Source organism: Armigeres subalbatus, chromosome 1, assembly GCF_024139115.2.
Source record: "Armigeres subalbatus isolate Guangzhou_Male chromosome 1, GZ_Asu_2, whole genome shotgun sequence".
Lineage (NCBI taxonomy): Eukaryota > Metazoa > Arthropoda > Insecta > Diptera > Culicidae > Armigeres > Armigeres subalbatus.
Window position 1 is genome coordinate 27,287,006 of NC_085139.1, and position 13,644 is coordinate 27,300,649.

The window sequence follows — 13,644 nt, forward strand, 5'->3', positions numbered from 1 at the left end:
TAAAAACCCTCGACCAGAACTCTAACCCCTCCCAAAACTAAAACGGTACCACTTTCCCTAATGTGCTCGCAGGACCCATTTTTGTTCTTCGATTGAATTTTCCTTGGTTGTTACCTGTGTCTCCGGACCGTGTGGGCTCGAAGAACGTCCAGTGACGAGTTATAGTTCCGGCCACAAGCGCGGTACTAAGTTCCGAGTCGTTATTCCTGCTCGAGAAGGTCCGCAGAAGCCTTGTCCGTGGTAGCCGCCATTTTGCTTGAAGGGCCGTGACGCCGTCGAACCCATCCGCGAGCAACTCGGTCAAGGAGCAGCTCCGCTGCGAAGGGACAAGCGATCATCGCCTGCTTGGAGGAGAAACGAAGGAAAGGCGTGTGAAGGTGGTGAAACGGTAAAGGGGCCCCGTCAACAGAAGAAGCGGAACAAAAAAAGAATAGTGAGAAGGTAGGAGATAGCCGATTAAGAAAGTGGGAGTGAAGGTACCTGTGTGCTACGTAAAATTAAGTGCAAAACGGTATTCAAGTGTTTTCTTCATTCCGTGCCGATAGTTCGAACGAGCCAGACGTGTGTGCTGTGTCTCATCGCGGGTGTTGTTCGGTAGTGCGAGTCTATTGTGTGGTGCCTACCTACGGATCCAAGGCGATCACTGTCGGCGAGCGAAGTAGCTGCTTCTGGCGACGCCAGTAAAGCAGGCTATTGTTTCTGCTGCTACCTACAGCAGCAGCACAGATAAGTGGCAGATTTTGTTTTATTGTTCTCCCTTTTGGAGCGGGACTGATTGAAATCAATTGAATTAGTTTTTTTTTCTTATTATTTTTTTTTTCTGATTTGCTAATAGTTTTAAGTTAGTATAAGACAGAATTGTCCTTCCACCTCTCGGGGTGAGAATGGAAGCAGAGACTATGGGAGGTGGTGAGCCACCAAAAGAGGTTCGCACACGGTTTTACCAGGCATCTTCACCTGGCCCTTGGGTTGTTTACTTTCGGCAGAAAGCGAAAAGCCTAGATTTTCTCGGCATCAAACGAGACTTGACGCGTCGTTTTACGAAGCTTGAATTCAATCAAATCAACAGAAACAAGCTACGCATCACCGCACCTACATACCAGGTGGCGAATGAAATTGCTGGCGACAGGGCGTACAACATTGAATATTTAGTTTATGTCCCCTCGCGGGAGGTCGAAATAGAAGGTGTGATCAACGCAGCGAGCTTAACTTGCAAGGATGTGCTTGCAGGGAAAGGTCGCTTAAAGAATGTTCTGCAATCTACCGTGGATATCCTGGACTGCAAGGAATTGCATTCAGCAACCACAGTAGATGGTAAAAGGTATATGCTAAGTCAGGCTCGCTTCGGGTGACGTTCGCCGGTTCGATGCTCCCAAAATATGTAGATATCGAGAATATGTTGTTTCCGGTGCGTTTGTTTGTACCAAGGGTATTTAATTGTACCAACTGCAAACAATTAGGTCACACTGCCGAGTTTTGTGACAACAAACCACTTTGTGGTAAATGTTTCCAAAGACATCGGGAGGATACCTGCCAGCAACAAGCCACAAAATGTGCTTATTGTGGTTTGGATCCTGCCCATGGTTTGCAAGATTGCCCGGTGTACAAACGACGCACCCAAAAAGTGAAGCGCTCGTTGGTACAACGCTCCAAGCAGTCTTATGCGGAAATGGTTAAAGCGCAAGACACATCCGCCACTGCCACCGCAAAGACTGCTTTTTCAGCTGCCGTTCAAGTAAGTGACTATTATGATTCCATCTCCATTGATGAATCGGACTCTGACGCAGCCGACATGGATGATTCTTCGGAGGTACACGCGCCCGAAAAGAGGAAGCAACCGTCTTCCCCGGGATCACGCCGAAAGAAAACAAAAGTCATCCATAAAGGCTTGGCAAAATCTGAAGGTAATGGGGGATTATTTAAAATCCCGAAGCAATCAGTCTTCACTGCAGATCCCTGCTGCTCTAAGACATTCCCGCCATTGCCTAAAACCGATGTTCCTAAGAAACATCCGGCTAGGATTATCAATGAAAAGGAAAATGCTACTCGCACTTCCGAAAAGAGAATCTCGTCCAAGCGAGGATTGATATCCTTTAAGGACCTCGTGGACCGCTTTTTGAATCTTTTCAATATTCCGGATTCATTGAGGCCAATCATTGACCTCTTTATTCCAACAGTAGAAAGTTATCTGAAGCAATTGACTGTTTCATGGCCCCTTCTTGCAGAAATTGTATCTTTCGATGGATAATACGGCCATACAAGATACAATCACTGTGCTGCAGTGGAACTGTCATAGTCTAAAAAATAAATTGGACGTGTTCAAGTTTTTGATTCGCAATTCCGATTGTGATGTATTTGCTCTCTGTGAAACATGACTTTCTTCTGAAGATGAAATCAACTTCCACGATTTTAACATTATTCGTCAAGATCGGGATGATCATTATGGTGGCGTTCTTTTGGGGATCAAAAAATGCTACTCCTTCTACAGAATTCCCATTCCGACTGTTCCCGGCTTAGAAATCGTCGCATGCCAAGTAAATGTGAAGAATAAAGATCTTTGCATAGCTTCAGTGTACATTCCTCCAAATGCCTCTATTAATCGTCGACATTTTTGGAGCGCAGTCTCCCTTCTATCATCTCCAGTATTGATATTGGGTGATATGAACGCACATGGTATTGGATGGGGCGAAACGTATGACGATTATAGAGCGCCTATTTTCTATGATTTGTGTGACGATTTCAATTTGAATATTTTGAACACTGGTGAAGTAACTCGAATAGGACCAAATGGTCAACAAAGCCGTATTGATCTGTCTTTATGTTCTAATTCACTATCGTTAGATTGCACGTGGAAGGTTATCCAAGATCCCCACGGTAGTGACCATATGCCGATAGCCACCACCATTAAAAGTGGCTATCAAGAATCTGAGCCAGTTAATGTTCCTTTCGATCTCACGAAGATCATTGACTGGCAAAAATTTGCATCGGCGGTAAAAATTGGTATTGAATCAACTGATATTCTTCCGCCACTGGATGAGTATCGATTCCTTACCGAATTGATTCATAAAAGCGCACTGGAAGCTCAGAAACGACGCGTTTCAAGTACATCTGTCATAAGAAGACCAGCCACTCCTGGATGGGATGATGAATGTACTAAGTTGTATTCTGAGAAATCTGATGCCTTCAAGGCCTTTCGTAAACACGGAAGGTCCGAGCTTTTTGAAGAGTATTTGAGGCTTGAAAGAAAGCTCAAAAATCTTCTCAAGGCAAAAAAACGTAGCTACTGGCGACGTTTTGTCGAGGGACTATCACGAGAAACCTCAATGACAACACTTTGGAAAACGGCCCGCAATATGCGGAACCGCATTTCCACCAACGAGAGTGAAGAATACTCCCGATGGATATTCAACTTCGCAAAAAAGGTCTGCCCAGATTCCGTACCAGCAGAACCGCTATTTCGAGAATCAGTCAATGATCCCGGTTCTTTGGGTGGACCATTCACAATGCTGGAACTTTCTATGTCTCTTCTTTCATCGAATAACTCTGCTCCGGGATGCGATAACATCAAATTCAATCTTCTTAAAAACCTCCCAGATATCGCAAAAAGACGATTACTTGACCTGTACACCTGTTTCATGGAGTACAACATTGTGCCACCTGAATGGCGACAGGTCAAAGTAATAGCTATTCAAAAGCCTGGGAAACCAGCGTCTAATCACAATTCATACCGACCGATTGCCATGCTATCATGCATGAGAAAGTTATTGGAGAAAATGATCCTTTCAAGAGTCGACCATTGGGTCGAGCAAAATGCATTACTGTCAAATACTCAGTTTGGTTTTCGAAAAGGTAAAGGAACAAACGATTGTCTAGCGTTGCTCTCTTCAGATATTCAGCTGGCCTTTGCGCACAAGGAACAATTGGCTTCAGTATTCTTGGATATTAAGGGCGCTTTTGATTCAGTTTCCATAGAAGTACTGTCAGACAATCTGCACAGTAGTGGATTACCCGTTATTTTGAACAATTTCTTGTACAATTTGTTGTCAGAAAAACAAATGAATTTCACACTCGGCACTCTTACAACTTCCAGAAATAGCTACATGGGCCTTCCCCAAGGATCATGTTTAAGTCCCTTGCTTTATAATTTCTATGTTAAAGATATTGACAATTGTTTGGAAGGACAATGCACGCTCAGACAACTTGCAGATGATGCCGTGGTCTCTCTAAGAGGTCCATGTGCAGATGTCTTGCAAGGACCATTGCAAAGTACCCTAGATAATCTGACTGTTTGGGCCAGACATTTGGGGATCGAGTTTTCACCGCAAAAAACTCAGTTGGTTGTGTTTACTAAGAAGCGGTACCCTGCTCAACTGAAACTAAAGCTGTTGAATGATGACATCAACCAATCTTTATCTTCTAAATACCTTGGGGTCGTGTTTGATTCTAAATGCACCTGGAGACTTCATATTGAGTATTTGATAGAGAAATGCCGGAAAAGGATCCATTTTCTACGTTCTATCTCCGGAACTAACCTGAAGACCTCATCAAACTCTATAGAACGACTATTCTCTCTGTTTTAGAGTACGGCTCCTTCTGCTTCCTCTCAGCAGCTGATTGCCACCTTATCAAATTGGAACGAATTCAATATCGTTGTTTGCGTATTGCCCTTGGCTGTATGCATTCAACGCATAACATGAGCCTGGAGGTGCTTGCTGGAGTCACTCCTTTAAAGCACCGTTACTGGGAGCTCTCATTAAGAATACTAATCAAATGTGGAACAAGTAACACACTTGTCTTACACAACTTCGATAATATGCTTGAACTGGTTCATCGGTCAAGATTCTTAAGAGTTTATCTCAACTACATATCGTCAGATCTTTGTCTTCCATGTTATACTCCCCCTCGAGTTGACTTCACCAATGACAGTTTCTCAATTGAATACGATCTGTCCATGAAACATGCCATTCAAGGAATACCAGATCATCTTCGAAATCTTTCAATTCCCTCCATTTTTTCTGAAAAATATGAACATGTCAATTGCAACAACAGATATTTCACCGATGGTTCTCGCATTAACGGATCCACTGGCTTTGGTGTTTTCAATGTAACTTCAACCACCTTCCGAAAACTTCAGGAACCGTGTTCGGTTTATGTTGCTGAGCTGGCAGCAATTAACTTCGCTTTGGGGATAATTTCCAATCAGCCCGTAGACCATTATTTCATCTTCTCGGATAGTCTTAGTTCTATCGAGGCACTCCGGTCGATGAAACCTGTTAAGCACGCATCTTACTTTCTTACAAACATAAGAGAGCAGATGCGTGTTTTGGTCGAAAGATCATTCAAGATTACCTTTGTTTGGGTCCCTTCTCACTGCTCAATCTACGGCAATGAGAAGGCAGACTCGCTGGCAAAGGTGGGCGCACAGGAAGGTGAGGTTTATGATAGACAATTCTCGAGCAACGAGTTTTTCCCATTAGTCCGTCAGAGTACTCTTCAAAGTTGGCAAAGAAATTGGACACACAACGAACTTGGACGGTGGCTATTTTCTATAGTTCCAAAAGTTTCTGGGTGAGCGTGGTTCAGAGGTGAGGACTTAAGTCGAGGCTTCATTCGCCTGATATCGAGACTTATGTCCAATCACTATTCTCTAAACGCACATCTGTACAGAATAAACCTTGTCGATACTCGATAGCAACTTATGTAGGTGCGGGGCCGGTTATGATGACATCGATCACGTAGTTTGGTTCTGCTCGGGAAACGACTTGTCTAGAGAGCAATTATTGGATACCTTGGCGGCCCGAGGTAAACAACCCTTCCAAGAAATAAGAGGTGTTTTGGGGGATCGTGATGTGGGCTATAAGCAAACCATTTATAGTTTTCTTTGTTCCTCTGACATAAAAGTCTAATACTTTTGTTTTTTTTTCTTTTCTTCAAAGTTTTTTTTTGTTTTGTCTCTGTCTGTCTTTCCCGTAGAGCGCCGTAGCTCTGGCCGTCCGGAAGATGCTCCCATTCGAACCATTCTTCGAGCACGACGACACACCACATCGTCCCCGACGCCAAATGACCGGATGAGCTGCTGAAAGCTCCTTGAGCTCCTTGATTATGATGATTCCCTGATTCCCGAATCCTAATCCCCGTCCATTCTTAAACATTGTAAACCTAACCTCGAGTCACCACGAGTACGTTGGCTTATTTCCCTCTCTTACTAATTTAATAATAAGATTATGTCGATTGTACATATCTCAAAGAAACGTGGCTCCGTAAAGTGTTATACACGCCTGAGCCTACCAAATAAACGAAATTGAAAAAAAAAAGTGTTTTCTTGGTCGCGAAGAGTCAAGCGCGTATGCTGACCCTGAGGTTATGAGGAGGGGAGTCTCATGTGTGCCGAAGTGAAGGCTGCCCCATTAGTTACAAGCATATGTTCGGAGTTCTGCTAAACCGTACCAAGCGGCTTTTTGACTGTTTTGTGATATTTTGCTATTTTATTAAGCTTAAAATGATCGATGCGGTGTGGGAATAATTAGAATTAATATACAAATAAATGTGTGCATATAATATGGTGATTGTTTCTTGTCGCTTGGTGCGAATTAGCAGAACCCCGACCATATATAACTTAGCTTAGTTTATCCATTATCGAATGATGATGCCAACTTCGTGTTACAGAAGAAGAGAACGAATATAAATTTGCAGAAATTGTTCCGTCAATTCTTGAGTGATGCGCGATCCGTCGAATGCCAACTTCGTTTTATATACATATAAAAGAGTAGAGAAGAGATGGTACTTCGAGTGCTGCAGAGTCGCTCTGGCAGGACTTACTTTTGGATTTTCATGAATACAGGTTTTTATAGAGGCTTAATACATCTCGCTGTAAAATTCACCTTCTAGGCAAACCTTATAATTCTCTTGGTGGGGATTCGTCAACCCTCAGGACATGATATGCTATTCCTACACAAGCAGCGATTTATCAATACAATAACAATAGATAGGTGCAGTGTATCAAGTCAAAGCTTTATTAATAAAGAATTCTAAACATGATATGGCAAATGACTAGGATAAGATATAAATGAACTGAGGTCAAAACCAGTTTATTTTTTATCCATAAATACAAACTATTCTTCAGCCTATTTCACATTCACCTACGCTTCTTGCTTGAACCACTCCTGTGCCCTTGCGCGAAGGAGAAATTTGTGAATGACGCATTTCCTCTTGCTTCTTACGTCAGCTCACAACATGACAGGACCTTCATAGTAAACGCATTTCTTCGCACTTATCTCCTATCTCACACATAACTAGAATAATGATTCACGTGTAGAAGGTTCTATATGAGTGAAGTTATCCACCTAAAAATGTTGCGTGTTACGCGCCAGCCCAAGCTGATGCTTTGAGTGACAGACATAAATGTTAATTTATTTCTGGTCATAGTGATTTTGCGTTAGGTGTTAGCATTTCGAATTCCTTCATTCGGGTTCATCAGGTTTCGTTCTGTTGATCATGTAGCCTTTCGCTGCACTTTCGTTACACACGAAGGACATTCAAGGATGATGCAAGGTAACGACATCGGCAGGAAATACCAAACATTCCTACTGCCCACCACCGTTATCGTGTTCTGCCTTGCCATCGACGAGGAGCAAGAACGCACGTGTTCGGAAAGTTGGTGAGAGGAGAATCGTCGTCGTGGCGCTTGAAATGCTTTTCAATGGCATGCGAGAGTCGCTCTGGCAACGGCGTTCTTCGATCGTGTAGCATTATGCTTTTATCGCTTTTATTGCGATGTGGAGGATAGGGACATCGCCTGCTGTGGTGCGTCGTTGAGGAAATGTGACGTCATGCTTCCACTTGCACAAAATGTATGTCTGCGTGCTGAAAAGCATGTTTTCTGTGGAGGGGAAAAAGCGAGCCCCTTTTTCTGGTTTTTCTGATATTACACTCTCCGTCGCCGTCGTGGATATCGGGGACCGAGACCGTCTGGTTTAGAGAGTTTATATATAGCATGTGACAGAGGGAATAAAATCGATCACTTCGTGGGAAGTCCTTCGCAAGGACAGACAAACGTCAAGTTTCGTGTAAATTACTCGGTCGGAAAGTTGTCGGCATATTTAGTGGTGTTAAAATCTTATTTTGTGAAGATTTTCCAGATTTTAACACATCAAAAGTGCGAAAAGTGAAACACACGGGTTGGATTAGTTCCTGTTATCGATACAACAGCTTGGAAAAAAGGTTCGATATCTTTTATATTCAATCGAAAGGAAAATCCTTATTCTTCAAAGCTTAACAAGTGGAAACACCCATCGCAGATTGCGTGGGCGAAGAAAAATGCTTGTAGTTAAAAATACATCACTCGACGCTTACATAATATCGCCCGCCGTGAGAATTACGATGATATGAGGCTGGCGACATTGATTCATGCTTTTGCAAACAAAATAGAATCATCTTGACAATGACTTTGGCACGTCTTCGAAGATTTCGAGTGTGCTTACGAGATAGTGACTGGCATTGTTGTAACACAGGCAACCAGACATATAATAGGATAATAATTTATCGAACATCGAGCATTGGAAAACAAAAGATGCCGCTAGTGTATCCGAAAGAATGAAGCTGGTTTATGGTGAACTTAATGTCATATCTAATTGGCTGTGGTGTTTATAAGTTTTGTTGTGTGTCTAAATTTGTTTTGCGAGACGATATCTTCGTCACAGGAGGGAGAATAAATAGCAAGGCAAAGTGCCAAATGTGTAAACGCATGACATGGCGCACGGCGGCTGGTTTACGTTTACGGTAGCAGGTCACTTTCTTCTTCACTATGCTGAATGGATGACGATAACACCGGGTTCAACAGTCAAGCGGGGTTTGGTATATGCTATACAGAATCGTGTGAATCGTGTTCTTTCGAAGTGTTGCGACGTATATCAAATCCAGACTATTTGTTCACACGAATTTTTCACGCATAGTCACATGCGATAGACAAACATACGTAGCACTCAAAACGGCATCGGTCATTTGAATTTCTAACAGTGGGTTATTTTTTAATGAAGTGAATAAACGCACATAACACGTTCAAAAACCATGAGTCTAGTTTGGCGTTTTCTTGACTATGATGTTAATAATAAATCCGTAGGTGCCTACGGAAGGAAGGAGTTGATGAAAAATATTATGGAAACATGAAAATCTAACACGTCGAGGGGGGATGGTCAATTGCCAATTGGCTGAATGACATTTGGCCGAATAATAGGCCGTAAGTCATTGGATTGAACGCTTGGTCCGAAGCAGTTTGGTGTTTGGTCTTTTTACCTGTTACCCCAAGCACGGGTAACACGACGCCCCGAAGATAACAACGTCCATGACGTACATAACATATACCATTGGCACTTGCTGAGGATCGGATCTAAACAAAACCCTCTTAGCTTGTCGATCACTGAATCTGCAGATGACTTTCATCAATGGAGTCAAAAGCTCTTGTCCTTCTAGCAACATAGAATTAAGCGGATCATCCCTGTCGTAGCCAAGCAAATCCATCTTCCGATTTGCCTTTTACCAACGAAAACAAGCGCGGAACACCGAAGGATAATTCGCATGTTCACGCCTCAAATACATAACACTGAATGATCGTTTATTTTCACCGTTCGAATCATCTAGAATTCCTGTCAGCCTACTGAGATTGAATTTCAAATTTCTTTTCATTAGCTTCTTAGTATGCTGGCATTTCAAATGCCAACTACGATTGAATTTCAAATTCGTAATCATTTTTTCTATTAATGTCATTTTTAAATATTTTAGTTTATTCCATTATTTTTATCATGAAATAAGAAATACGTTCCACATTATCCATCAATTCGACCAACAAATGCAAATGCATTTTCCACACTCACTTTATTCCCCACAACATCCACCGTCTCTACTCTTTCTTTTTTCGATTAGGAATTTTGTTTAGAGCCGTTAGGGCATCCAATCCAAATCCAACCAAACCAATCCAAACCAATCCAAACCAATCCAAACCAATCCAAACCAATCCAAACCAATCCAAACCAATCCAAATCCAATCCAAATCCAATCCAAACCAATCCAAACCAACCAAACCAATCCAAACCAATCCAAACCAATCCAAACCAATCCAAACCAATCCAAACCAAACCAACCAAAACCAATCCAAACCAATCCAAACCAATCCAAACCAATCCAACCAATCCAAACCAATCCAAACCAATCCAAACCAATCCAAACCAATCCAAACCAATCCAAACCAATCCAAACCAACCAAACCAATCCAAACCAATCCAAACCAATCCAAACCAACCAAACCAATCCAAACCAATCCAAACCAATCCAAACCAATCCAAACCAATCCAAACCAACCAAACCAATCCAAACCAATCCAAACCAATCCAAACCAACCAAACCAATCCAAACCAATCCAAACCAATCCAAACCAATCCAAACCAATCCAAACCAACCAAACCAACCAAACCAATCCAAACCAATCCAAACCAACCAAACCAACCAAACCAAACCAAACCAATCCAAACCAACCAAACCAATCCAAACCAATCCAAACCAACCAAACCAATCCAAACCAACCAAACCAACCAAACCAATCCAAACCAATCCAAACCAACCAAACCAATCCAAACCAATCCAAACCAATCCAAACCAATCCAAACCAATCCAAACCAATCCAAACCAATCCAAACCAATCCAAACCAACCAAACCAATCCAAACCAACCAAACCAATCCAAACCAATCCAACCAACCAACCAATCCAAACCAATCCAAACCAACCAAACCAAACCAACCAAACCAACCAAACCAACCAAACCAATCCAAACCAATCCAAACCAACCAAACCAACCAACCAAACCAATCCAAACCAACCAAACCAACCAAACCAACCAAACCAATCCAAACCAACCAAACCAACCAAACCAATCCAAACCAACCAAACCAATCCAAACCAATCCAAACCAATCCAAACCAACCAAACCAATCCAAACCAATCCAAACCAATCCAAACCAATCCAAACCAATCCAAACCAATCCAAACCAATCCAAACCAACCAAACCAACCAAACCAATCCAAACCAATCCAACCAATCCAAACCAACCAAACCAATCCAAACCAATCCAAACCAATCCAAACCAACCAAACCAACCAAACCAATCCAAACCAACCAAACCAATCCAAACCAATCCAAACCAATCCAAACCAACCAAACCAACCAAATCGAACCAAACCAATCCAAACCAACCAAACCAACCAAACCAATCCAAACCAATCCAAACCAACCAAACCAATCCAAACCAATCCAAACCAATCCAAACCAATCCAAACCAACCAAACCAATCCAAACCAATCCAAACCAATCCAAACCAACCAAACCAATCCAAACCAACCGAAACCAATCCAACCGAACCAATCCAAACCAATCCAACCAATCCAAACCAATCCAACCCAATCTAAACCAATCCAGATCCAATCCAAACCAAACCAAACCAATCCAAACACATCCAAACCAATCCAAACCAATCCAAACCAATCCAAAATTAAATCCAAACCAATCCAAATCCCATCCAAACCAATCCAAACCAACCAAACCAATCCAAACCAATCCAAACCAATCCAAACCAATCCAAACCAATCCAACCAATCCAAATCCAACCAATCCAAACCAACGAAACCAAACCAATCCAAACCAATGAAATCCAAACCAATCCAAATCTAATTTAAACCAATCCAATCCAAACCAATCCAAACCAAAACAAACCAAACCAAACCAATCCAAACCAACCAACACACACATCCAATCCAAACCAATCCAAACCAATCCTAAACCAATCCAATCAAAACCAATCCAAACCAACCAAACCAACCAAACCAATCCAAACCAACCAAACCAATCCAAACCAATCCAAACCAATCCAAACCAATCCAAACCAATCCAAATCCAATCCAAACCAATCCAAACCAACCAAACCAACCAAACCAATCCAACCAATCCAACCAACCAAACCAATCCAAACCAATCCAACCCAATCAAACCAATCCAGATCCAACCAAACCAAACCAAACCAATCCAAACACAACCAAACCAACCAAACCAATCCACATCCAATCCAAACCAATCCAATCCAAAACCAACGAACCAAACCAATCCAAATCCAAAAAACCAAACCAATCCAAATCCAATCCAAACCAATCCAATCCAATCCAAACCAAACCAAACCAAACCAAATCCAAACCAATCCAAACCAACCAATCCAACATCCAATCCAAACCAATCCAAACCAACCTAAACCAATCCAATCCAAACCAACCAAACCAACCAAATCCAACCAAACCAATCCAAACCAATCCAAACCAATCCAAACCAATCCAAACCAATCCAAACCAATCCAAACCAATCCAAACCAATCCAAACCAATCCAAACCAATCCAAACCAATCCAAACCAATCCAAACCAATCCAACCCAACTAAACCAATCCAGATCCAATCCAAACCAAACCAAACCAATCCAAACACAATCCAAACCAATCCAAACCAATCCACATCCAATCCAAACCAATCCAATCCAAAACCAATGAAACCAAACCAATCCAAACCAATGAAACCAAACCAATCCAAACCAATTTAAACCAATCCAATCCAAACCAATCCAAACCAAAACAAACCAAACCAAACCAATCCAAACCAATCCAACACACATCCAATCCAAACCAATCCAAACCAATCTAAATCCAAACCAATCCAACCAATCCAAACCAACCAAACCAATCCAAACCAACCAACCAAACCAATCCAAACCGATCCCAAACCAATCCAAACCAACCAAACCAATCCAAACCAATCCAAACCAACCAAACCAATCCAAACCAACCAAACCAATCCAAACCAACCAAACCAACCAAACCAATCCAAACCAATCCAAACCAATCCAAACCAATCCAAACCAATCCAAACCAATCCAAACCAATCCAAACCAATCCAAACCAACCAAACCAATCCAAACCAACCAAACCAATCCAAACCAATCCAACCAAACCAATCCAAACCAAATCCAAACCAACCAAACCAATCCAAACCAACCAATCCAAACCAATCAAAACCAACCAAACCAATCCAAACCAATCCAAACCAATCCAAACCAACCAACCAAACCAAACCAATCCAAACCAACCAAACCAACCAAACCAATCCAAACCAATCCAAACCAATCCAAACCAATCCAAACCAATCCAAACCAACCAAACCAATCCAAACCAATCCAAACCAACCAAACCAATCCAAACCAATCCAAACCAATCCAAACCAACCAAACCAATCCAACCCAATCCAAACCAATCCAGATCCAATCCAAACCAAACCAAACCAATCCAAACACAATCCAAACCAATCCAAACCAATCCATATCCAATCCAAACCAACCAATCCAAACCAAACCAACCAAACCAATCCAAATCCAACCAATGAACCAAACCAATCCAAATCTAATTTAAACCAATCCAATCCAAACCAATCCAAATCCAAAACAAACCAAACCAAACCAACCAAACCAATCCAACACACATCCAATCCAAACCAATCCAAACCAATCTAAACCAATCCAACCAAACCAACCAAACCAATCCAAACCAATCCAAACCAATCCAA

At 42.0% G+C, this 13,644-nt stretch overlaps 1 protein-coding gene across 2 annotated transcripts in view; it reads left to right on the top strand.

Moving 5' to 3' along the window:
• The first annotated feature begins 8,022 nt into the window (after positions 1–8,022).
• Positions 8,023–13,644, top strand: part of LOC134223016 (facilitated trehalose transporter Tret1-2 homolog) — a 113,450-nt gene continuing 107,828 nt past the window's right edge. For both annotated transcript variants that reach the window (XM_062702168.1, XM_062702162.1), the window contains exon 1: positions 8,023–8,220. The gene's annotated coding sequence lies outside the window, so the exon portion shown is untranslated. The remainder of the gene's footprint in view (positions 8,221–13,644) is intronic.